Source organism: Tympanuchus pallidicinctus, unplaced genomic scaffold (genome assembly GCF_026119805.1).
Source record: "Tympanuchus pallidicinctus isolate F22 unplaced genomic scaffold, pur_lepc_1.0 scaffold1, whole genome shotgun sequence".
In the NCBI taxonomy this organism is placed as follows: domain Eukaryota; kingdom Metazoa; phylum Chordata; class Aves; order Galliformes; family Phasianidae; genus Tympanuchus; species Tympanuchus pallidicinctus.
The window spans coordinates 63,707,216-63,734,104 of NW_026294618.1; positions in this window are offsets into that span (position 1 = coordinate 63,707,216).

Sequence of the window (26,889 nt, forward strand, 5' to 3'; positions counted from 1 at the left end):
GTGGTTTAAAATATCTGCTCCCTATCTGTACTTTATTCTATTTAACCTCTTCTATTTCACACTTCTAAGTTCACTTCATCTAAGTGTTACCAGCTGCTTATACCTAGCAGTGATCCCAGAGAACTTTTTCAATTGTGGGCAAAGAAATATAAATTTGGGAACCCCATCAGAAGAATGACTAGTATGGGGACATGAGATAGCACTCAAGGATGAGACCAGCTGGGTGTAGGGTACATAGAAAAAGCTTTAAGGTGTACTTAATGCAGCATCAGTCAGACAATCATCCTCTTTTTCTGACAAAAGAGATGCATTTTCCTGTTATCTGCTCTCTTAATTATTCCAGTTCATTGAGCAAACTGCACATTTAAGACTCTTCTAAAGATTAATAAGAGCACGTTCAGTGAAGTGCTTTGCAGAGAGACCAACTCAGGCCTGGGTTGGAAGCACAGCTACATTAGCACCAAGTTCCATCAGGGCTCATTTCTTTCTCAGAAGTTTAATTTAGCCTGAGCACAGCAGCAACCTCCCTTGACTCCTCTGTTTTTAGATCCATGGACAAGTTGGCTGTCTTTCATAGTTACTGCACTGCAAAGTGTAACCAGACCCAAGTCTTTTGCAAATCTGCTGCTTATTAAGATATGCTAACAGAGAATTCCGTCTTCTTCCTTCCAGGGTTCTCCAAGCAGTACAAAAATGACCCTATAGTTTTTATTTCATGAGCCCCCCCTACTCCTTTTCTCTTAAGCTGCTGAATGTGTAGCCAGTTGTGCTGTGCTCACTTTGTATACAAAGCACTCCACCATGGTTTGGAAAACATCACACATTGCTCCCAAGCACAGAATGAGGGAGCCGTGGTGAGGCAGTATGGGATAAATGCAAGAGGTTGAGATGTGAGACATAGAGTAATTTAACTGCTTTAAATTATCTACCATTGTAGCTAATTTCTATGCACTGAACATAGTGGGACCCTGAGGTGATTGACCTCATTAGAATAAGATCTAGCCTTTGTCAGTAACTCCTCAGTAGGGCAATGCATCTCTTTTTGCCTTGATGCCACTGACCTTATATGAACCCACTGCTTTACAGAACCCCATTCCAACTCTTGCATGGACAGTCCTGAAACAAAGCTACTGCTGACAGGGCTAAAATCTCTCCAGCCAATCTCACAGAACACTTGGACAAGACAGAGGCTAAAAGTAGAATGTTTTTACCCAGTCAGAGTGGAAGCCATCTCTAAGGAAATTAAAGTTTACTGATGATTGTTACTATTATTTACAATCTCTTGCTAAATAACATCCTCTTGTGTTTTTGTTTATTTTGCTAAATCCAACAGCCTAGCTGCACAGTTCTCACTTAGACTACAGGGCTTAAAGAATTTCCTTTGATCTGCTATGAAACAGTTAATCTTGAAACAAAACGATTTTTTTTTCCTGGAGGTTGGAGGAAATGAGAAGTCTGATAAATGCTTTAACTGAAGGCTTCACACATCAATCAAAACAGCAGTAGGGAATTTCTGCCCACATAGATGGGAGCATGTTTATTCCAACAACATCATCCAAGGCAAACTAAGTATACTCTGAGATTTAAGGAATTGGAGGAAAGGGATTATTCAAAAACAAAACCCCCAAACAAAATAGAAAAATCTTCTAGTTGAGTTTAACCCAGCAGACAGCTAAGCACCACACTGCCCTATCTAGAGTGAGTTGAGAAGAAAAACAGTAAGAAAAGAAAAAGAAAATGTAGAATTCCTGGGTTGAGATAAATACCACTTAATAGACCAAAAAAGGAAGAGTTAATAATAACAACAATAATAATGAATGATTATACATTATGTAACTGTGATATTATTATTATTTATACAAAACAAGTGATGCACAATATTACTGCTTACCATTCACTGACCAATACCAAGCCAGTTCCCAAGCAGCATCAGCTCTCCAGCCAACTCGCCTCAGTTTTTTTGCCCAGAGTGATGCCATATAGTATGGGACATCCCTTTGGGTCAGCTGTCCTGATTGTTCCCTCCCAACTCCTTGTGCACCTCCAGCTCTTCACTGCAAGGTAGCACAAGAAGCTGAACAGTCCTTGGTTCTGCACAGCACCACTTAGCCGCAAGCAAAACATCGCTGTGATAACATTGCTTGTCTCCTAAATCCAAAACGGTGAGCAGTACCATACTTCGTAAAAAACCTCTATTCCAGCGCAAACCAGGACACTTCTCCATCAGAAAGCTCAGAGAATCATAGTTTAATTCCCATTTACTTCATTTCAGTGCCCATCCTCTGTGTAGTTGTCCATGGAAAAATGAGGGCAAATACAAAAACTGTAACAGTTCTGCAAAAGCAAGGGTGGTTGCCACGCAATTTGTAATAATCATTACCAGCACTGAGTTCATCTTCAGTCAAATCACCTTACTGGATAGTACTCACATCTTGCCATCTCCCCACTATCCTGAATTCAGCTAAAATGTATGACCTTACAACACCTTTACTGTAGGCTAAGATAACACATTTCATTTTGCAGCAGGTTGAGTCTTAATGTGTGTGCACATCAGTACTGCAGAGGTAGTGTGCTGTGGCTGCTCTGTAGTCACTTGTCTGTATCAAATAGCTTATCTATCCAGCAAATTTTTATGGAGCAGATGTTTTTCATTGACTTTCTGCATGAACACTTTTGTCAAGATTGTCTATATCCATAATCTAATTTTTTATCAAATTTGATTAAGTTAAATTAAATTAATATGGATTAAATTAATTAGACTAGATCAATCTAATTTTTAAAAGTCAGTTTTATTCCAGAATAAAAACACTTAAACTGAGTTAGCAAACATCATTCTCCAAACAGTGCTCAAACCACGTCTGTGATCACTGTTCACCTTTCACTGATGTAGCCGTTCTGCTAAATCAAGACACGTACAATCAGTATTCCCAGTTAGGGCTAATTAGGAAAATCTGTTCTCTTCACGCTAACCACCTTTCAAGAATTCTTTGTATGGAAAATCTTGAACATAGCATTCACACTCATTAGGCTAATAGAGCTCATAACATAATGAGGGTTTCACTTGGGAGTCTAGTTTGATTGTTTAGAAGTTCCAGTGTAACATTTCCAGAAGAAAAATTAACCTGCCATAATTTGCACATACACTTCATCTATGCATTTATCTCCTTCTTTGAGCTCCATACGAAGTTTTGAAGTACAGTGAGCAAAGCAAAGGATGCAGAAATCTTTCTGGTTGCCTTGCAAATGTGAATTATAGGCTGGTGCTTTTTACTGTGATGGAGCACTTACAGATGTTCTTTCTGGTACTTAAGGTTGAAGCTAGATTCCCTGCAGGAACCATGATGAATGACAGAAAAAGAAAAAAAAAAAAAGAAAAAAAAAATGCTACAATGGGAGATGCGATTTGACACGTAGGTAACAGATTTGAGCTGTGCCAGATTCTGGCTCCTCAGGCAAAGCATTTGGAACATTTTCCCCAAGGAAGTATTAGACATAGAACAATAAGGTTTCTGAAGACCAAAGGAGGAGTAGGAAACAAATGCAAAGACAGATGTTCAGACATGTACTATCTTCATGCCATTTCTCATGACTCGTCACGTACCTTCAGTGAAATTTGGCAGTATCTTTTTTCACAAGGACTGTTTGTAAGTTGTAACAATACCATTCTTTGGACTTTGACATTGTAATTTATTGCAGTGACAGTAAGAGGGATATCATAAATTAAGACTCTGCAAGGTCTTCATGCTTCTAGACAGAGGTTCTGAAGGAAAGGGGGCAAGAAATTTTGTACAAGATAGAGAAAAATATGTATTTTATTCCAAACTATCAGCAAAAAAGGGCTTGGTGCTGATCCAGCTAAAATATGTGGGAGTTTTGTCACTGACGTTAGTGGGAGGAGAGTCAAGCACACTTTGTAATGGAGATTAGTATGCAAAACCAAGATGTGTGCAACAAGAAAACTCTGCAATGCCTCACAGAAAAAAACCCTTTCGTTGTTTTTGGATGCGTTTGCAGTTGTTGCTACTTTCCAAGATGAAAAAAGAGAAGAACTAAATGTCAAAAACACGAAATTGTTCAGCAGTCTCTAAAGGATATCATTCTGCCTTTAATAAAACTGATTTAGCTATTTTCCTCACTTGGAGAAGTCAGATGGTTCCAGAAAGGCTTTGCTTACAATTGCTGTTTCTGCCAAGATGACAAAAAAGTGGAGTGCCAAGTCAGATCAGTTCTTTCAAAGGGTTTGAGACTAGATCCGCTGGTTCTTACTCACAGAAATACTGTTCAGTCACAGAGATAAATTTGAGTAAGGGCTTTTTTCTTGCTTAAAATTGAAGCTATAACTGTAACACCATTGTCATATGCATTCATTTAAGAGACGTCAACTACCTATTTTAAAGGTTTCCTGTCAATTCCTGTCATATATATAGTTGCTCTTAGGTCTGCAGGGGGACTTTTAGAAAAGGTAGAAAAAAGTAGGAAAAATACTCAGTGTTTATTCAATGTTTGTTTCCTAGATTTATTCTTTCATGTTAGCACAGAGCTTTCCTGAAGTTATCCCATTACACAGGTGTAGTTAACTGAATGGCGACACACAGGCATTTAACATGTGAGAAGAATTAGCAGCCCAACAAATGTACTTACTTTACAGGCATATATTTGTCAGGTTATAAGAATTTAAGCTCGGTCACTTTAGTTTCTATCTACCTCTTCCAGTAAAGCTCCAAGCTCCTCTCCAGTGTTTAGATCCTGTACATTTTATTTAAGGAACTGATGGGGAAGCACAGCAGGGGATCAGAAGATGATGGAAAATCAAAACCTCCTTAATACTCAAGACCTACTGAGGATGTCTGCCTCTTTTTCCCAACTGTGACCAAATGTGTGATAGTGTCCTGCCACATGAAATCCCCATTGCATAAAGTTGGCCCAGTTGAAAACAAGTTCCTCAGGTCCCCTTTACATAAAGTCTCTTTTCACTCTTTTCACTACTACAGGTAGTAGTTTTGGTTTTGTGCATATTCGTTAGTATTGACATTGGAATAGGTATGCGTGATCAACTGAGATTCTTAAAAACTAGATTTGAATTGTTTTCTTATTGTAACATCATATTCACTATAATATTTAATGTTAATCCCCTGAGTTTCTTTGATACCAGAATTTTATCACTTTTACTGTCTTCTCAAGATCGTAATTGGGAATGAAAAGTAATCCCTGTGTTTGGATTCAGCATAAATTTGAGGGGTAAAGAAAGAGAGAGAGAGAAGATAAAGCAAAGAAAAAGAATGAGTTATTTTACTAAGGATAAATATTCTCCTACTAGAAATATTGCATGGGTGAACTGAAAATCAAATATGCTGTGGTGTGTCCACTGGAGAAAGGAACTGGAGGAAGGAAAAAAAAAAAAAAAAAGAAAAAGAAAAAAAACACTTCTCGACTTTTGGCCGATATTTCATAGCATTACAGAAAATGGTACAGTAGTGGACATGTAGCACAATGAAAGAAAAAACAAAGGGGAAAACACTGGAAATTTTGAAGACTCTTGTTTAGGAATTAGCACATAACTGGCTTTGCTTCCTTCCACAGAGCCACATTCGTGAGTTTCCTACCCACTCCTCCTGACCTTGGCTCTGTCACAGAGGTCCTTTCATTTCCATTAAGGATCACTGAAGCCAAACTCCGTTGAGTGTTAGGATGAAGAATTTAAACCAAATGAAACTGCAGCAGCTACCATGTACCGTTAGCTCCTACAGTAGTGAAGAGAGTTGCAAGACTTTTTAATTCATTTGAAACATTCAGGGGTAAAAAAAAAAAAAAAAAAAAAAAAAGATGACACTGTTAAGGCTAGGAGATGTTTTGCTGAAAACAAGCAAGACAGTGAAGCACCACAAATGCATGTGAAAACCCGATTAAGGTAATTCCACACAACTTTTATGCTTCCCAGTTTCATTTGCTTTGGGAACAAGAATAGAAGGAAAGCACGAGTCATATTTCTCAGTTTGAAAGTGGCGGACACATCAGAAGAACACATTTAAAAACAAAACAAAAAAGTGATGTGTGCTTCAGCTAACTAAATGATACATTTTCTTTCTTTCTGTAGTTTCATTTTCCCACTTCTGGATGATTTTCTTCTTCCCTTGCAAGTTTCCTAGAAGAGACTTCAGGCCAGGAGGAAGACCAGTATTTCTGTGGCAGAAGAGCACGAGTACAGTACATCTCCACTACTGCCAGACATGTTAACTTTACCTTCTTCATCCCATTTTAATCAAGGACAGGCACACCTCAAGATGAGTGCTCACTACATGCCAGCTGGGGAGACTTAGCGGTCATTTTACCTCTGAAAGAATCCTGGATGAACTGCCTGCATGTTTCCTTCTGTGTTGGCTACAATCTTAAATAAGTGTAAATCTCAATTTAAAAGCAAAACAAAGCAAACTCCCTATAGCTTTCATATGCAAAAAGATTAGGGGAAGGGAGGGAGAAGAAGAACAAATCTGGTTTACCTGGAATACTGCAGTAACACTATTTAATATCAGCAGAACGCTGTAGAGTTTTTCAGATGATCTAAAGTTACCATTTACACAAGCATAGAAAGAGATAAAAGTAAATAATTTATAAATAGAATCCAGACACAAGCTACTCATGAAGAAGACTACCCCTTAAATACTATTGCTCTGAATGAGCAAGCTCTAAGTGATTTATCAGCATCTCTCAGTTGTCAGTCTGTCAATGAGATGTCTCAACTATATCCTTGAGACAGTTGGTTTTACATAAGACCTTCATGCAGCTTGCGTTTAGGGAAGACTGATCTAATACGGGAACCTTTTAAATTTACATATGTAAGGTTCTCTGATGTTCCAACTGAGATTTAAATTTCTCCAGCATGAATGCTGTCATGCAGCAGTTTTATGAGTATAAATTAGTTGGACTGTTGAGCTCAACTTTTTTCTAAAGTATCATCTCCCACTCATAGTTTTTTGACTTGGTATTGGTACTAGGCATGGTGGGATAGAGAAGCACCAATATGTAACACAAATGAAATCTCATAATCATGATTCTCAAGCTGATGCATTCCTACTAGCTAATGTGCAGGACAATATAGGACATTAAAAACAGAGTGGGGTTCTTCACTTTTTCATATATCTAATCAGATTATTAGTAAAGGAGATTAATCACAAAGTAAGAAGTTATTTCCAACATCTAGAATCTATGGATATTTCAAGGCCAGTAATAACACCCTTGTCACTCAAAGAAGTGACTTTTGCTTTGGCAAAAATATACTCGCCATCTGTTACATTCATAATTAGGGAATTAGTTAGCCTTAATAGTTACTACAAGAATAAAAGTAGTAGTACAGAGAAAAGTGTAAAATATTTTCACCAAACAAGGCTTCATTCTTCAAAATAGTCTTTTCAAAGGAAAATCCATGGCCTAAATTTTTCAAAGTGATCTAGTGTTTGAAAAACTAAGATTGAGCCTTTCACAAGAAACCTAGTTGCCCAAAGGTCAAGGCTTTTCAGCGTGGTTATCAAATCATAGAACAGCCTGATTTGAAAAGGACCTCAAGGATCAGCCCCCTGGCTATGTGCAGGATTGCCAACCACTAGAACGGGCTGCCCAGAGCCACATCCAACCTGGCCTTGAATGCCTCCATAGATGGGACACCCACAACTTCTCTGGGCAACCTGTTTCAGGGCATTAATGAAAGCGAACAGAGAAAAACAGATACTTCAGTAACATTTGAAGATGGATCTAAACTATGTAGGAGATTGGAATCTGACAAGAAAGTCACTGACCCTCCATTGTTGCTTTCTTTTTTTGTTTTGTTTTTTAAAGTGTAGTCTTTGTCATCCCCTAAACAAAGATGTTCAAGCATACTGCATCATAGTTCTGTGACAAGGTAGTAGGTCAAGCAGCTAGCAGGGAAAGAGATTTAGGAGTCCCAATGTTTGTTTCTAGTCTTCTCTCTGTTATTGAGAACCTGGAAATAATCTGGCTCCAGATTCAATGCATTCAGTAGTAGTTTAATTCTACTGTTCTTCTTAAGGATGGACAAAGTTCCTTATTTTTCAGCCAGATCTAAGAGTCAAGGGATAGGAATGGAAAGCGTGGAGTGTCTTTCAGTAATCCTCTCAGAGGACCAATAACCCAGAAAAACTTCAAATAGGAAAATGGGCTGGTGTTTGTTCCTGAGAACTTAGACAAAAGTTAATGGAAACTTTCTGTCTTCACAAAACATTTCTGAAGGGAAACTAAAATCAACACTGGAAATGAATTGTCTGGGAACTGAAGAATAATGAGAAGAGCTTTAGATATGAGGAAACTTACTAAGACTTTTTTTTTTTTTCCTTTCTTTCTTATTTTTATTTTTTAATGTATCAGAATTTCTCCCTGCTTCTGATCTTTCAAGGAAAAGGATCTTCTGAAGAAGCTAAACAAGGAATTGGGTATATATGAAGCCATGAGAACATGGTGATGCTTCGTACTTCTAAGAGAGATGATGACTCTAAAGTCCTCCTTTTCAGCCTCATTGTTTACATTTTCTTTGACAAACTGGTTCTCATGAATGAGTTGGCTTTTTCTGTTCCATGCAAACAATGAACAGTGCAGAAGTTCTACAACTCGAAATAACTTTTCTTATCTTTCAGTAACTCCAGTGTGAATCAAGTAGTCTGTCTGATCATCAAATACTGTCACCTTCAATGCTGTTTCTCTTTATCAGAGACATTTCCTTACTCCTTGAAAGCCCTTTTTAAAACCCTGCCAAGAAAATCTGTTAAATATTTTATGGGTTTTTGATAATAAAAAAAAATAATATTCTGCATCTATTTTTACTTTTTTTTTTTTTTTTTTTTTTTTTTTAAGGATTTATTATCAGTCAGGCTCAGGTAGCTGTGAACTCAAAGACTATGATCAGTGGTAGAACATCTTATGTATGTCCTGGTTTTGATGACAGGTTTCTAAATAGGCTCAGCGATGCATTTATTTGTTTAAATATTCATGCCTTCTTCCCCACAAGCAACCTTTAATATGTTTAATTTGGAAGGTTAAGCAAACTCATAAACTTTCATCCCAACCTCAAGCACCACACTATTACTATGTCCTAACTAACTGTTAGCAGTTCCATGCTGTCATTCTGCAAAATATATTACCCAGAGGTAAGTTAATTAACTGTTGGAAGAAAAATTTATGATATGATGTAAAGCTTCACATGAAGTGTTGCTTGGTGAAGCAAAATAAAATGGAGAGAAAAAAAAAAAAAAAAGGAGAGAAAATAAGTACACGTTAAGCCTTGGGGATTACATTTACATTTATGAGATCCTCTACAGTTTACTGCTCCAGCTTGTTTTCTGAAGATTGCCTTGGGTTTGTTTTAGCTGAAATTTAATATAATGTCTATAACATTAATTTGTTTAAAATGTCCCTTACCCTGCGACTATTCAAATACAAAAGTGAGTGCCCCATAGCAAAACTTAAGCCTTAGGAACAGCTCAGAGCCATCCCAACACAGCCGTAAAACTCATATGTGTACAATTCCCTACCCATCCCCATTCACCAAAAGCCACTTCAAATCTTCTCCATAACCAGTTACCCACTTCTCTCTGCAAATCTAAAGATGTAGCCAGGATTGTCATATGTCCTTGCAAAAAGGAGGAAGGCGGCTATGGGCAGTTTCAGCCCTTGGTTGTTCACACTGGACAGTCTCCTAGATTTCTGCAGGGGCAGAAATTTCTGGATAACTTCCATTAATTGTTTTGTTTGTTTGTTTTGTCACCTCTGGTGTCAGTAATGGTGTATTAACTTGTCTACTTATAAGAAAGAAGTAAAGACAACAGAGTATATCAGTAGCTGACCCAAAACTAAGATCTACTCTCTGTTTATACAATACCTATTCTTGTTTTCCACCCCTTAAGTATTCACTGAGAGTTAGTAACTCTTGGTGCATGTTGACTTCAGTGGATCACGTTTGTAGGAAACTGGGGAATAATTCTGCTATTCATATCTTCAGAGAACCCACTGTCTCAATTCTGTGCAAACATACTCACTAAGAGATGCAACATTTTTTAATGATTTTTTTTTTTTTCAGTATAAATAATCTTAGACTCTTCAGTAGACTCTTAAACTCTTCAGTGTAAGTTTAACTGGAATGGTTTAAGAAGCGATGTGTTTTTTAAAAAAAAACTTTAAAAAAAAAAAAGAGGGAAAAAAAGTTTCATTATGAGAACAAACCTCTGCTTAGGTTGACAGATATGCACTAATTTAGAGAATTACTACAGAGCATCCTATGTTTCTGTAAACACTTTAAAGAAGCAAGAAATTTTTTGCATCACTGAAATTATTTTAAATATTTAACATAGTGGTTACAAAAGAAAGTAGAACATATAAATCAGGATTGATTTATGGGCAATGAAAAAATAAAATTAGTTTTGTGATATCAGATATTACCAGAATGTTTGCATTGTTGACATTAAGTTAAAGCTTTAGGAAAACTTGAACAGGTCTCATAAATTCAAAAGGATTTAGAATTTGGAAAAAAATATATATAAACAGAAACCAACATATATATTCTAGGAAATTGAATATATGTTCAAGCCAGTTTCAAAAAGCAACATGTGTGCACACAAAAAAATAAAATGGAATGTGCTTACTCAGGAAAAGGATGCAAGCAACAGTTTTAGAAGTCAGAGAATTCTCTTCTGAGATAACTCTCTGAAACAGATTGTGAGGTTGGAAAGCACCACTGATATTCCCAAACGTTTTATTTCCATGAGTAATTTTTATAAACTGCAAACTGGTTTTGATGGAGCAGAATTGTAAGGAGAACAATTTTGAAAGCTGTGCCTTGGGAACCATACTCGTAAATCCAGTAGTTCGCTAACAGGATTTGTGAATAGAAGTCCCTGTGCACTTCATAACAGACTGAGCACTGAGGGGATTAAAACATGGTGAATGTTTCTTTTTCAAGCCTTTTTACTTGTATTCCCATTATTCTCTCTCAGTATTCAAGCTGACTCCATCTTTACAGCTAGAGGGGGCTGTCTTGTAGTAAGGCATTCGGCAGCTGCGGAAGATAAGTAGAAGTGGTTTCTCACTCTGACACTATCTGGTACAGCAGTTACATAGATTGCTAAATCCAAAAAAACCTTAGAAAACCAGAGAGTTATTCTGTAGCTTCATAAACACGATGAGGAAAATCAGAAAGATCCCTTATTGGCACTTAACAGTTTGAAAAGGTCAATATAGAACAGTATAAGGAAGACTTGAACTTGTTACAGCAGATTCAAAGGAAGGCCAGAAAGAGGACTTGGAGAATCTCTCCTATGAAGTAAAGGCTGAAGAAGCTGGGACTATTTAGACAAAAGATGACCTTACAGCAGACCTTCAAGGATTGAAAAGAGACTTACAGAAAAGATGGGAAGAGACTCTTCATCGTGGAGTATAGTTCTAGGACAAGGGGGGATGGTTTTAAACTAAAGGAGAGGATATTTAGTCTAGATATTAGGAGGAAATTCTTTACACAGAAGTTGGTGAGGCACAGACTGGCCAGAGAAGCTGTGGATGCCCCAACCCTGGAGACAATGAAAGCCAGGCTGGATGGGGTCCTGGGCAGCCTGAGCTGGTAGAAGATGTCCCCTGCCCATGGCAGGAGGGTTAGAACATTAAACTGGCATGAGAAAAGAAGCTGATCTGAATCTTGTCTTGACAGTACTTTACCTTATATTACTTGGAAAAGCAAACTTGTTCTCCTTACATTTGGTAACAGCAAGAGAAAGAGGGAGGAAGGGACACATAGGGATCTTTCTGTCAAAAGCTCTGGCACTATGTGCATGCTGCTGTGTAGCAGCCAGACTTCGCTGCTAAGATGTGCCTGCTCACTGCTGCCTTGTGAAGAAAATGCCATTCACTGGTGAATAGTGTAGTAATTCCTCAGTGATGTACCCAGGTTTATAGAAAATATAAGATGTCCATTGTTAGGCCTGAGTGCTCTGCAATATTTGAAAAATGCATTTTGTAAATCAAGAGTTGAAGCAGAAAGTAAAATTTACCTATGTGCCAAAAGCCAGAGCAAAGTCAATGTACCACTCATTTTCTCAAAAAAGTTTAAGTGAAAAAAGCCTACAGTTTGATGCTGGCCTTTCCCAAAAGGATGAGCTTCAAGATCATTCAGATGGAAAATAATCACTTTAGAAATGAATACTCTAATAGAGAAGAAGGAAAAGTTTCTTGCCACTGTGAAATAAAGAACACCCCTCTGACCCCCTCAGCTAGCATTACTGTGATAAATCTCTATAGAGGGCTAGAAAAAGAATATTTCTGCAGTATCACAGCTAGAAATTGAACATGTTCGCTTGAAAGAGATGCTGCATTCCAAGCAGAAACAGCCCCACATGTTCAGAAAAAATGAAACAACCTAACCACGTTGAATTTCTTTGAAAAGCAATTTAGTGTTTCTTCAGTAATTCCAGGGGAAATAAAAGATTTACTTTAAATTCTCTTTCTAAATACCATCTAGCTGTAACCATGATAGCTGCTCCTAGGAAAAAAAAAAAAAAAAAAAGAAGGAAGGAATAACGTTGCAGTGCTTGTGAGTGGTCTTTATTCGTCTACACTGCTCCTCCTTAGGACAACATTGCCTTTTCTCTTGACCTCACATGCTGATTTCCATAAATGACAAAGCGTCACTACTCCAAAGTAATAGCATCTTATATCAAGCTATAATTAGCATAAAGGATTGTTTCACAACATCTTAGGATGACAGAGAACCACAGGACAGCCAAAAACTATCAAGGCTATGGCACTGAGAAGCAGTAGAGAGGTTATTCTTTCTGACTAGAGGTTAAATGCCTCTAGTTGAAGGCTTCAGTATTTTTTTAATGTTTATACGTTGGTCTCTCTGAAAGTAATGCCTCTTTTTTATTCCCATGGAAATCACAACTGATACAAAGAGTACAATAATACTATTTGATAGGGCAAATTCTCAGCTACAAAACAAGATGTTCTAACATATTTATCACCATTAAGCAATGCATTTTTGCCAGTGGTGAAAATAAGCCTCCATGCTATGCTCATTAAAAATATGCACTAATGGAGGTGACCCACTGTTTCAGAGATGCTATGATAGTATTGCTGCTAGGAAAATGTTGACCATGCCTCCATCTTTCATCAGCCTAAACAGAGAAAAGTCAGAAGGCACCAAATCCAGACTGTATGTTGAGGGTGGTAGGACAGTACAGCCAAGACAGGCATGAAGCCTGGCGTTAAGGAACGCAACAGGAAGGATGTCTTCTTCTCTGGCCTGATGCTGGAAGTTCAGAGCTTCAGCTTTATCAGCATGACAATGTGTACAAGCTGGAACATGGCTTGTCTTCCGCATCGCTGTCACCACTGCTAAAATACACTAGCCATCACCTCCCTGCACTCACACCCAATGCTTTGTTTCCATAAACATTTAACAAGCATCAATGAATGTCAGTGGGTGCCACTTTTTTCCCCTTGGAGAAATTCAGTGACGCCCCCTTGCTCCATCTGCACTTCCATGCACTTCCCAGGATGACAATTTGTCAGACTGCCCCTCTGCTGCTTTCTGTCACATGGCAACAAAACATAAGGAAACATTGGTGGGAAGGTTCAATCTACCACCACACCGCCAACATCCACCTCTGACATGGAGGACACATTACTTTTGGATCAGTCTGTGTGTGTGAATAACTATAAATATGTATGTGTACATAATTTTGGAATCTTTTTGTACTAGACATATAGCTCATAAGGAGCTGCCCATTTTTCAGGCAGGTTCTTTACTTGCAACAGTATAATCTATTTAATTAGTCATATTTTGATGGGTGATGGCTGGTTTCAGTCTGCTTTTATTGACTATATTTTCAAATAATTATATTGGGCACATCTGTGAAGTTCTTACAAAAAAAAAAAAAGCCTATAAATAATGGATCTTTCACTTGATTCAAAACAGCAACACATTATTCAAAAGGGTCCTTCTTGTTTCTCTAAAACTCAGGAGAAAACTGCTAAGAAATTCATTAGAAAGCTGCGAAGGTGCAGACAGAGTCCAGAGCACTTCTTTGACATGAGACTGAGCACAATGACCCATTCCTGGGCTCTTCCACAGCCCACTTTAGCAAATTGAGTATTTCTAAGCACTGCTGGGGTTCTGTCCATTCCTCAGGTTACCTGAAACTTAGAGCCCCTTGCTGCACACCAAGGAGCTATCACAGCATTTAGCTGGTCAAAACAGAGGGGGAAAGAAAGCAGCTAGTTCAAAGGAAACCAGAGAATCAAAGCCAAGCTGTAGCTGTGATGCTGCATAAATGTTTGGTAGCAATTGAAAATCTGAGCTGTGAGAAGAAAGAAGCTTTGAAGTCATTCATAGACCGCATGCAAACAATTAAAAAGAAGAACCTAAGCATACTGAAGAGTGAACACTAGTCAAGTCAGCAGTTTCTGAGATTCACTCATCATTTTGAAAACTATTGTGGATCTGCAAAAACAATGAATGCGTCCAGGACAAAAGTAAGCTTATAAAACCACATATATGTCTGGTGACCCTTTTATCACAAGTTTGCCACATCTTACTTGTAGTTTATGCAGTTGTCTGCATTCTTTTTTTTTTTTTTTTTTTCCCCTATAATACTTGGGAAACAAGCCAAAGGTTAAATCTAGAATATACGTGAATTATTTTAATATTCATTTCAGCATAGAACCTGACAGCTGGTTGGGCCTTTCAATCTCTAATTTACTGCTAATTTATTAGGGGGGCAAAGCTTCTCTTCCTGTACCCTGACTCAGCAAGCTACATAGTATTTTCAGAAATAGGATAGGCAACACTCCATGGGCCTAAAAAAGCAAATATATTAATAGGAAACAAGTCACCTTGAGAAAAAGTTTGCAAAAGAACTGATTCACAGCACAGACAACCTGCTAACAATTTTTCATAAACACATAATACTCAAAGTATGTTCTCATAGCTAGTGCTGCACTTGAAAGTCACCACAAGGTGGTTTAAGGACAACAGTTCTGCAAGTATGAAATAGCAGCCAAGCATTGCTACACACAAAGGAGAAGATGCAATCCCTTCCCTTGATCAGCTTGAAACTCTGTTGCATGATCCTCAAATCAATCTTAAAGAACCCCACTTCTGAAGTTTTTTCTTCCTCTAAGATCTTAAATCAGTTTATTTTATCCCAGTGTACCCCATAAAACACCACTTCCTTACAAAAAGGCTGCAGTTTTGTGGATCACATCTTCAAATATTTAAATGTGCATTCTATTTTTACATTCTATTTTTACATATTTTAAATGTGCATTCTATTCAATGGTGGCACTGCTAGTTCAAAACTAAATTCCTGTCAGTTTTGAGATGCAGAAACTTAAGGATTGATTTCTCTTCCTGGCCACAGGGGTAAATTTGGCAGCTGAAGACAAACTTCAGAAAATAGTGGTCCTCCATGAAGATGTTACAGGAAATATATGAAATCTCAAACATAATCTTACTTCATTCCAGTCTGGAGAATTACATTCTAGGTACCTAAATATTCCTGGCCAGTGGAAGAAAACAAACTCTGAACACACCTCAAAACCATATGAATTTCAGGCAATGGGACACGCAAGGAAAGTTGGTTCACTGTGAAATGAAAGCCTTGCTTGCACAGTGGGACTAATGTCTTTCTTCAAATGCAGCATATTGAAAGATCTCTTTTTTTTTTTTTTTTTTTTTTTTTCTGTGACATCATGGTCTGACATCATATATTTCAGCTATGCAGGGAACCTGATGTATTGTGCTTGTTCCAATTTCATCTTCCCTCACTTTGGGGCTGAAACCTTTCCAGGCACTTGGACCATCTGTGAAGTCTAACACATTTGTAAAGCAGAGGCATCTCTCAGCAGAGGTTAGACTTGCAGCAGAGATATTGCCAGAAAATTTTGGAGCAACAAACAGTGTATGTTCATCGTATTTCAAAAACCACAGGTTCAGAGGCAAAGACAGAGATGCATGAAACAGAACAATGAAGTCCAAAGGAAAATACCTTCCCAAAAAGGGGTGAAGTTGGATTTTGATGATGTCTCCCAATCTGCTAGAACATGATCAGATTGCAGCTTGGATGAAGCAAAACTGCTTTCTTCACTCGTATTTTGCTCTTGCTCAAGTGACAGTAATTTCAAGAGGATTCTTGTTGGATGTAGCTATTAATAAGCTGTGTATTTAAATAATTGTCTATATTCAAGAGCCTTTGATTCTCTTTGACAAGAGCATCTTGGCATGGATTTCTATTCTGTAAGAACGACTATCTGCTCATATAAAAAAATGCACATTCATTTCCTCAGCAGTAAAAGCTCACATGAAATTAACTAAATAAAACACTGATTGCATATTAAGGTAATAGAGGTCATTGTTAACTACAGCATGCTAATTCAGTCCTAAGCCACATAGAAATCAGACCTTAAAATTACAATTTATGGTAATAATGAAATAAGATAGTAAGTATTATGATTAACGTTAATGAAAAAAAGGATTTTTAAAAACTTTTGTGGGGAATGCACAGAATAATGACTGATTGCTTCCATTTATTGCACAGAGGAACTGAGAAGGCTAGATGATTTTCTTGTGGAAATATTGGTTACTCTTTTATTTGGTATGCCATATGAGTAACCATACCAAAGAGTAACCATACAGATCTTAAATGCTACAAACTGTCTTGATGAAACTGTTACCTAGAAGAATAAGAGATGTATGTATATGTGTGTGTGTATATTTGCCTTCATTTAAAAACCACTTTTGGTGGGTTCCACTAAGGACAACTCCCTTCTCCAATGTTATGGCATAGATGATAAATGCAGAGAATTTCTGTTGAATGTTTTTCTCGTAGCAAGCACTCTTTATGGAGATCATACTCTAACAATTGCTTAAAATGGCAGATTTATATTTGTACCCAAGATAAGGATGCCAGTAACTAATTGCGTTCGATTTTGATGGAGAGGTACTCAATAAAACATATTGAGGGAACTTCTGAGAATGCCAAACAGAACTATTCAAAGCTTGTGCTGAGGTTGCAGCACAGAATGATGTGATAGCAGAACACATCCAAGCCAAATCTGTAGATGGAGTACTGTGAGCTAACAGCAGGAAACTGAAATCACATCATATTCACAAGACTTATTGGATATGGTTGGGTTTTTTTTTTTTTTTTGTTTTTTTGTTTAAAAAACAAACAAACAAACAGCTAACATCTCCTGTCTGCACATCTGAATTTTAGGCATAAAAGGTTCAAAGGACTTTACACAGAACACTCCACGTGTTCACCCAGGATTGTCGTAGGACTTTTTCACTCAATAATAATTCCAGCAACAGCTTGAAGAAGGGTTTCATCTGAAGCTGTCTTTAAGGCTGTTTATTTTCACAAAAATAACTGCATTCTTTTATCTTTGATTTTGCCTGCCATTCTGTTTATCTTTCATGTTCCCTTTACTCTTGTCTTCTATCTCATGCTCTCCTTGCTGTGTCTTCCCAAATAATTCCCTCAGCATGTTGCTTCTTTTCTTCTCCTTTTGCCTTAAGGCATGATGTTGTATAGTCCTTACTCCTTATTCTTTTTCCCTTTCAGATAGCTGCAAGCAGATCGCTGATCCACCTCCTCAGGCATAATTCTATCTGTGTCTGTTTTCAAAAATGTGATTTGTGGGCTTCCTCAGATCTTAGAAATAGCTGGAAGTGGTGATTAAGACCATTTGATCCTATGGATCACTAAAACACTGGGGATGTTAAAATATTGAGTATACCGCATCAGTGACTAAAAAAGGCAAAACCCTTATCACATTTTTGTTTGTTTGTTTGTCCAATTTTAGAAGTGCATCCCCATAACCAAAACACTTGCTGTCCTAAGTTAAGTGTTCTCTCTCTAACAAAATTTGGGAAGCTGAGAGAATCCATATTCCACTTCCTCTTTCTGAGTTAGTCACCAGCACTGTTTTTGCTGCAGCTTGTTGCTTCTCTTTTCTGTGGTATTTAAGCCCAGGAAAAACAAATGTTTTACACACAGAAAATGAGGGGAGATCTTTGCATACTGAGATAGGGAAAACAGACAGCATCATCCAACTGTAATTGCTCAGGACTTGGGGAGGTTGTATCACCCTAGGAACAAGAGTGACATTTGTGCAGTAGTTTAGTTTCTCTCTTATAAACACCTAAAAAAGTTAATTTTGTCTTGTCTCATCCAGGAGTGGTACCCATTCACTTTTGTGCAAATCTAGTTTAGTTAAATATCTTGCAAATTATTTGATTGAAATACAGTTGCCAATACTTCCTTGAGCATCAAATTATGCTGATAAAAATACACTCTGAGTTTTCTAGTGCTTTAATCAAGATACAAAACTGAAACTCAATCTTCTCATTTCTGCTTTTTTTTTTTTTTAAATTAATCAATAAAGTCATTCTAGTCCCTGCAAATTGGATACTGTAAACTCTACAATATTTAATTTTAAGATTTCCCTGTGAACTGGAATTCACTCCTAAAATATATAAAAAAAACCACCAATGACATTGGTCCTCTAGCATGGTGAAAAGTCTAACACTTTAAAAAAAAGTGAACTATTTTGGTGTAAGAGTATATTGATTTCCCACAGTACTTATTAATGTATATTGATATCTAATAACGAAACTTATACAGATGATAGCAGGCATTAACTTCCTAGATATATTCAGGAAGATTCCTCTAAAGAGAGAACTAAAGATAACTGAATGCTAAGAAGGAAAAATTTCATATTTCTTTTTGATGTTCTTTGAATTCCTTTAATGAATATTTTACTAATGTTTTCAATAATACAAGAAATGCAAAACTAATCATGGTCAAGTTGTTGCCAAGTGTCAGAACGTAAAAAGAAGGAACCAAACAAACTAATCCTACAGATATAATCAGGAGGAAACAGCAAATAATTTGAATTAACTCCCAAACTCTGAGAGTCCTATTATGCTGTAGGACTCTTTAATTTAACCCTGTGGTTAGGGGGAAAAAAAAAACAAAAACAAAAAAAACAAATCCAAAACTTTGCAGTGCCAAACTTTGGATGAGTTTGTAGGTCTCTGCAATAAAGATACCCCTCAAATGAAGGATTATCACATACTACACCTTTTCCTCAGAAACAAAAGCATTTATAGAAAGCCTATATTATTCATGATCCTGTCACATATTTTTAATTATTACTCACATGAATTACCTCTTTATACAAAATGCCATACTTATTTACTCTTCAATTTTAAAAGTGAAGAGGGATAGAAAGTGACAAACTGAACCAAATCTCACAAGAGTCTTTCACTCCCTACAATATCTTATTTCTCAGCTCTAAGTTGAATGTTCCTGAGTAAAACTAAAACCATAAAGAAAAGATGTAAATGCAGTGAACACCTCTTTGAGGAGAAAAGGGAGGGGTGTTGGCTGGTCCTGGTAACTATTCAGTACTATTTATAAAGTTTGAATAGTTTTACCCAATACCATTACCTAATTAGCATCAATAAAAAAATTATTGCAACACTAAACTTTTTTTCTTAGAGAAATATTCCTCATTTACTATATTAATGAATGTCTGTTGCCTATGGCATTACATAATAGTTTATATCTCTACAATTCCTTCAGAGAAATGTGCTTGAGATATTTCTCAAGCTGATTAAAATGACTGATTCGTGGCATTGCTTAATAGCATTCATACATCAGCTAAGTTAAACAAAGGCACTCTCCTGTGGTTTTGTTTTGCTGTTACATTTGCACAGATAAATATTCAAATTTACCAAACATGAGATTATATTTATAAAATAATAAGCGTAGCATTCTTATATGTTTCTCCCCTTCTGTATGTCTTCCCCTTCTGCTCCCTATTTAAGAATATTTTTCTTCTTCCAGAAAGCAGCAATCAGTAGCAACTATCAGCAACTATCTCTCTTCATACATGCAATATCTTCTCATTTTAATCTTTTTTTTCCACCTGAATAGTGAACTGTGTCATTAAAAAAAAAAAAAAAAAAAAAAAAATCCTTTAAATGCACACCTTTTACCATATTACCTTTTGAGTTTGTATGTTTTATTTCCCAGGTTAAAGTAACTCCTCACATTTTACAAGACATAAACCAAATGCAACTCATAATGCAAAATAATGCACAAGTTCTAAGAACAAGCTTGCCTGGAAATGGGAAAGACATGTACAAGGTAAGCTTACCATATGCACTAATGACATGCAGGCATATATGATCACACCAACCAATCTAAGCATCACAGACCAGAAGATCACACAAGCCATTTTTCAAAGTTTTTGGCAGAAAGGCTATATTGATTAACATGTCTCACATTCTTTGTGAAAGGATCACTGCTACAGTGCCTGGTTCAAGTATAAGAAAGAAAAACCTAATATCAAATCCTCATTTATGATATCTCTTGTTAGTTATTACTGTGTATTTCTTCTGCTTATAAAAAGACTCCCTTTTAAATCTCAGGACAGAGGAGTGTTATAACATGTTCATCTCCAATTATTTTGTTCATTTTCTGACAGCCCAGCGTGATACAGAATGCCTTATCAGTTGAAGTAGAAGATAATAGCAAAAAACAAAAAAAAAAAAAAAAAAAAAAGTAGTTCCACTCTTCAGCAAAATATACCCAATATTTTATGTGGGATCAATGTTTTATGCTAGTAAAAAAATAATTAATGGACAACAGATATTTTACCCCGACACTCACAAAAAAACAAAATTTGCAGACAAATTACATACATAAGAGAAAGGTGGCTCAGAGATCAAAGCAGGCAAATTCACGTCTCCATTCTGTTTAATTAAACATGGCTAAGCTATATTAATAAACTTATCTGATGAGCATGAGTGTTGAAATATTCATGTTGTATATGTGTTGCCAGTGGGAGCTTGGGCATACGGAATTTGAGAAATATAAATCATCAAGAATTCACATAGGACCAACTCAGACAACATACCCTACTGAATACTGCTGCTGTGCCACCAAAGTATATCTGCTCTCATAGTTTATACTGAGCAAGATACAGAACATAAATAGATGAAATTTACTGGTGCATGGCATGAGAAATTGGTGTATAGTGGGAGCCATTTAAATGGCTAGGAAAAAAATAAGGCTTCTGCTGTAAGCTCAGGAAAACTTCTGATATTCTTTTCCATGAGCAAACCCCCAGACAATTAATGACAGTAGCAAATCAGATATTTTGATAATATTCTGTTTTCCTCATTTCAGAGAGTTGTACAAAATTACAGGTAACTCTAAGCATCCTTCCTTCACAAGTTCTCAGTATTTACATTTTTACTCTGTGTACCTCAACCCGTGCTGTTGGAAAAATAAGCTGTAACTCCTAATTCCATAGAGCTGTAGCTATCCTTTACTCCTTACATCTAAAAACAGAAGGAGTGAGAAGCATGCTCCAGTAATATCTGGAACCAAGGAAAACCACTGGTTGCTGAACCAATGCTAAGTAATCTAAGATCTTTTGTATTTTCTACCACCAACAATTTATGTGGGAGACTGATAACTGAATAGGAAAATGGGGATGTTGCAAGTCAACATTTTTGAGGCTACAGAAGGAGTAACTATCTAGCATCTTTTCCACTGATGCTGAAACTACAGTATCAATCTCCCTTGTGATGTATATGCAAGCAAACAGAAAGGATCCTAAATAATAGCTTTGATGCACTTCAAGTGAGAGACAGCATGAAGGAGTTACCAAAACGAATTATAGAGAAGTCACACTAATGGGTGTGCGCTGTCTGCCAACTCCAGAAAGAATGAAAGTTATCTGCACAACACATTACACATAGAATGGGATATTCACTTCAGTTACCATATTTGTGTTCGGGGGTTCAATTCATCAGTTTATACATGGTAAGTGTCTCACCAACTGCTTTGAAGTCCTCCTATGAGAGTACTACTAGTGTGCCAGGCCTTGACCTGCAGGGTCACCTGCAGAATAAACGAGCATCTATACCCTAGTTAGTCTTTGGTCTCCCATGTAAAATAAAATAAAAAAATTAATAAAAAATCCCACAACACTAGATAATCTAATCAGCTGTTTTGATGATTGAGCACCCAGAAATCATAATTTGAAATTACTTGCTCTACACATGGCTAGTTGATGTCGCAAAATAATCTCAGTGGAGTTGTTTCTGCCCTCTCTTCACCTCTTTCATACACTCTATTTCAAGTAGAACTCAATTGTCCCTCCTTGTCATAGATAACAAGATTTGCATCTTCCTTTGAACATGTACAATCTCTAGCAGAAGAGATCTTGCATCAGATGCCAACTTTAGTAAACTTGCCTAGCTCCTAAGTGGTTCTTCCCAGAGATCTCTTCAAAACCAGCCACATCTTTCAATCCTCCTGTCTAAGAATACTGAAGACCACCAGCCAGGCTACTTCAAATAAAATCAAGTCCATTCTTTGTTGCAAATGAAGGCAAGTCAGTCTTTGTTTCAAAGCTTTGTTTCAGAAGACTAAAGAACAGCAATATTTCACTAACCTTTATATTTCCATCTGTTTCCAGGAGAAAAAGAAAAAAAAAAAAAAGTAACGATTATCTAGAACAAAACTCTCGTCACTATCTATTCTCAGCATTTCACCTTCTTTTTCTTTATGACTTGCCTTTGGGCTCAATTTCAGTTAATCTTGCTGCTCTTGTCCTTTTTTTGTTGTTGTTTTTCCCTCCGCTATGTAAATGATAACCAAGATCAAACTTTCAAAAATTTCTGATCTTCCTCTAATTCACCAGTCTCTTTTGGATGCCCTGATGTGGCAGCTGTAATCTCAGGAGCCAGGTCTACTGGCTATGAATATCTGGGTGCCCTCCCATCCTTTCTCACCAGGACTCTATGTCACTCCATCTGCAGTATTTGGGTTGGTGCTGGCCAGTGGTGTCACAATCCCTTTTGAGAACTTTCGCTTTGTTTGCAAAACACAGATCAGAAACAGCACAAAAAAGAGACAGAGAAACATTGTATAATTGTAGCCAAAGCCCCATGTCCCTTCCAGTATTCCAGTAAATGCTTTCTCTTTCAGTGCTCACCGATGCATTTAAAACTATAGTTCTGACTGTTGCAGAAGCAAGGAAACATGCTTTGCTACAGCTGCATTCATTATTTCTTTGGATTCTCTAGTATCTTCTACCAGGGAAGGCACAGCAAGGCCCTTCTCTCTCTCTTTCTTTCTCTCTGGTTTCACGAAACTTATAAGCTATTTGGAGAAAGCCACCAGACAAGTTTAATTACAAGTGAATTTGTAAATTTTTGGTTAAAGGCATATTATATAGATAGCATAGTGGTACAGATTTTCACTCTCTAAAAGGGTGTTTAAAAAAAAAATCTTTGGAATTTTGTAAGCCCCACCCAAGTAATCCTGTCTAGCATGCCATTCCATATGAGAAACAAAGCACATAAAGAAAATATCAAAGGAGGAACAGAAAAACAGGAACCAGCAAAGTCTTGCTGAGAAAAAATGTTAATGAAACACTGAGGATGAATCATAAGTTGCACCACTTTGTCAGTAGAAGTCAGGAAATTAAGTGCTCAATGGAGCAAAGCAGGACCCTTGTGATCTGAGTGGATAATCTAAAATATATCAGTGCAAAGTGGAGAGGGAGAAGAGAATAGTCTAACCCAAGGAGATAGACGTTATTCATTTCAACTATCAAGATGAGTGAGTGAAAATAAGGAAGCTTTCAGCTTCACAAAGAGCTCTTTCAAGCTCCTGAGTAAAGAATTAAGTGCTTTGTTACCTGAAAAAAACTGGTCTTTTCAGGGTCTTGCCTCTCTTCACTTGCATAAGCAGACTGAGGGAGAAATTTAAAAGCCTCCCGCAATCTTATATGTGCATCAATTGTTGTCAGAGAGGTAACTAAAGGTAAGAAAGCTGGATCCTTACACTATTCCTCCATTAAATATTCATTCTCTGCTAATCTGTTAGAACTGTGTAGCTGTAAACGATGACTTCATATGCAAGGCAGAGGAGGTAAAGGTCTGAAATATATGCCTATTCCTACAGTTTTTGATATCCTGAATTCTCATATAGTATGATCAATCTTTGTCAGGAAGGCCAGAAGTAGCACATGGCAACTGATGATAAATTGCAGAGGTTTCTGATAACTGAGCTCCAAGGATCATAGTTGAAACCTATTAGATGACTATTAATACCTCCTTTGCCCTTGCTATAACCTCTTCTGTCTGCACATGACCATTCAAGAATTGCTGGTTTTTCAGCTAGCAATATTCACCACCCAGCTCTCTCCTCAGCAAGACATTAATGAAAAAGCATCAACAAGTCAAGAAAAACTGCATGTGCAATCTTTTCTTTGTCCACAATTCACCATGGTTGGTGCCCTCCTCTGAAATAAACTCACAAAACAAACAAACAAAAAAATAGGCTAGAACACATGGAAAACCAGAAGAAAATACATTCCATGTCAAAAGGGTACAAAAAGAATGAAGACTCTGTGCTTAAAGTCTTTTCTGCACTGAAATCATCTTAATCAGAGATACTTTCCTTCTTATTTTCACAGCCTCCATTCTAGCCTGCTGACTGTCCTAGGAAGCAAGAAAACTGGTTCTGACAAGCACTTTGCAATATCAGGCAAAGAATCATTAAGAAATGCCAATAATCACACGTAAAAAAAAAGCTGACTCACCCAGCTAGTGATAAGGGTCTCTGGTAATAGAACACCCTCCAGGATACAGCCATCAACCAAGAGATGGTCTTCCTTTGGAAGCTAGCCCTTCAACGAGCCCAGTGTGTGGTGGACCCTGTGCCCTCTCTTCCTGGTCATACAGGAAGCACAGGTGAATTACTTGCACCTGTGCTATCTGAGCCAGCCACCCCTTCATCAGGTGCTCAGTCATCAGTTCAGACCGTGATAGTTCCCCTACACCTGCCTAATTGAGAAAAAAAATAACAACCCTTTTTTCAGTCTAGTTTAGAGAGAAAATGTGCATCTTTTTCAATATGATGCTGTGTCAAAACTTGGTTAGGAAAAGCCTGTTTCTGTCTATCAGTATAGCAGATAAATTTATAGAACCACCACCTTGCAAGGATGAGAGTGAAACATACTCTTTCTTTGAAAAGTCTGTATGGATCTAAAGCCTTGTTGTTTATGCAAGAGCACTGCTGCTTGCAAACCATCAGTGGGGTTATCTTCTCTCAATGAACAGAATGTGAGATAGCAGTCAAAATTGTCTCTATAGGTTGTTTGATGGATGTCTAGTAAAAGTTCCCCAAAATGTAGTCAGGGTATTAGGAAAGAAATGCAAAGATGGAAAGACATTTTGATAGATAAGGATTTAGGCAGAAAGTGATTTCCAGTATGCCTCAGTGTTTAATTCCTGCTGATTACAATGTGATTTAGGTACACAAATATTCTGAAATTCTTCCATGACTGCCTATGTCATTCATAAGGTACCTAAATATATTTTGAAATGTAGTTCTAATAGATTTCTTGAGTCAAAAAGCTTTTAATTTTGTGTTTACATGACTGGGCTCTAGTTGACTAAATTACTCTCAGTTCTCATAGTTAACTGAGATAAAAATTTTATTGTTGGTTCAAGCGAATGTGTACGTTTGCATAATCCATAGCATATCTTTTTTTTTTTTAATAATGGTAAGTGCATATATACCTCTCCTGAAGATTGGTATGAAAATGCACAATCCGTAATTTCTCTCTAACTGAATATATTCTCTACATCTTCTAACCTCTCTTATAAACATTCAGCTGGAAAACTGCAGCATGTTCACTTCAGCAGTGTTTATGAAAGGATGGTGTGAGCAGCATCAAATTATCTGCTATAGAGTTTGGCCGCTTAGTGCTCTTGCTGTCAGTGTCAAAACCCATGCTGAGTCACAGTTAAGTGATTGATCTGATACAAGCTAATGTGTTCACCAAGTCATTTATTTACTCATTGCTACAAGTCTGTGAAATCTTCTATATGTATTAAATAATTAATCCACTCATCTCATCAAGATGAAGTAGAAGAAATGAAGTCCTTTAAAATGTCCATTCTGACAATTACTGTCAGATTTAATACTTTGATGCTCAGAAAGGATGTACAAGGATAACCTCTCAACAGCTATTGCTCACATTCAGAGTGTTTGCATGCTTTTTGAAAGACAAAGACATAATCTGAAGAAACTGGGAATTTAACAATGTAAACTGGCTAGTGAGGGACTATTTTGAATCATATAAGAGAGTTTTTCTCATTTGAAAATGGTGTAATTTAATATATGTCAGACTGTCTTGGTACATCTGCAGTAGACAGAGAGATGCCTGTAAATTAGAAGTTATTTACTGACAGAGACATGTGGACAACATTACTGTCTACTTATTACAGGCATGTCAGTACACAAGAGATGTACTTCTATAATGCCTTAAAACATTATTGTTAGAGATAAGGCAATACAAGACTCACCAGAGATTTGATAAAGACTAAAGTACTTTCTCATGTCCCTGAGCTGGAAAACAACTTTCTTTGCTTATATATATATATATATATATATATACATATATACATATATACTGCAATTCTGCCATTCTTGTGAGCTTCACCACTAGTAAGAACATTGAGACCATCAATCATAGAACCATAGAATTATAGAATGATTGGGTTGGAAGGGAACTTAAGCAACACCTAGTTCCAACATCCCAGCCGTCATAAACCACCATCAATAAATCATTAAATGGTCATAACGACCATCCTTTTGCTTTAGTCATACTAGTCTCAGACATTTTTATGCAGTTTCCAGTTACTTTCTAATAGCCAAGACAAAAATGATTGGGAAATAACAGTGCAATGTGAGTCTGGTTTTCTGCTTACTCTTAATTCAGAGGAGCACCAGATAGAATTAT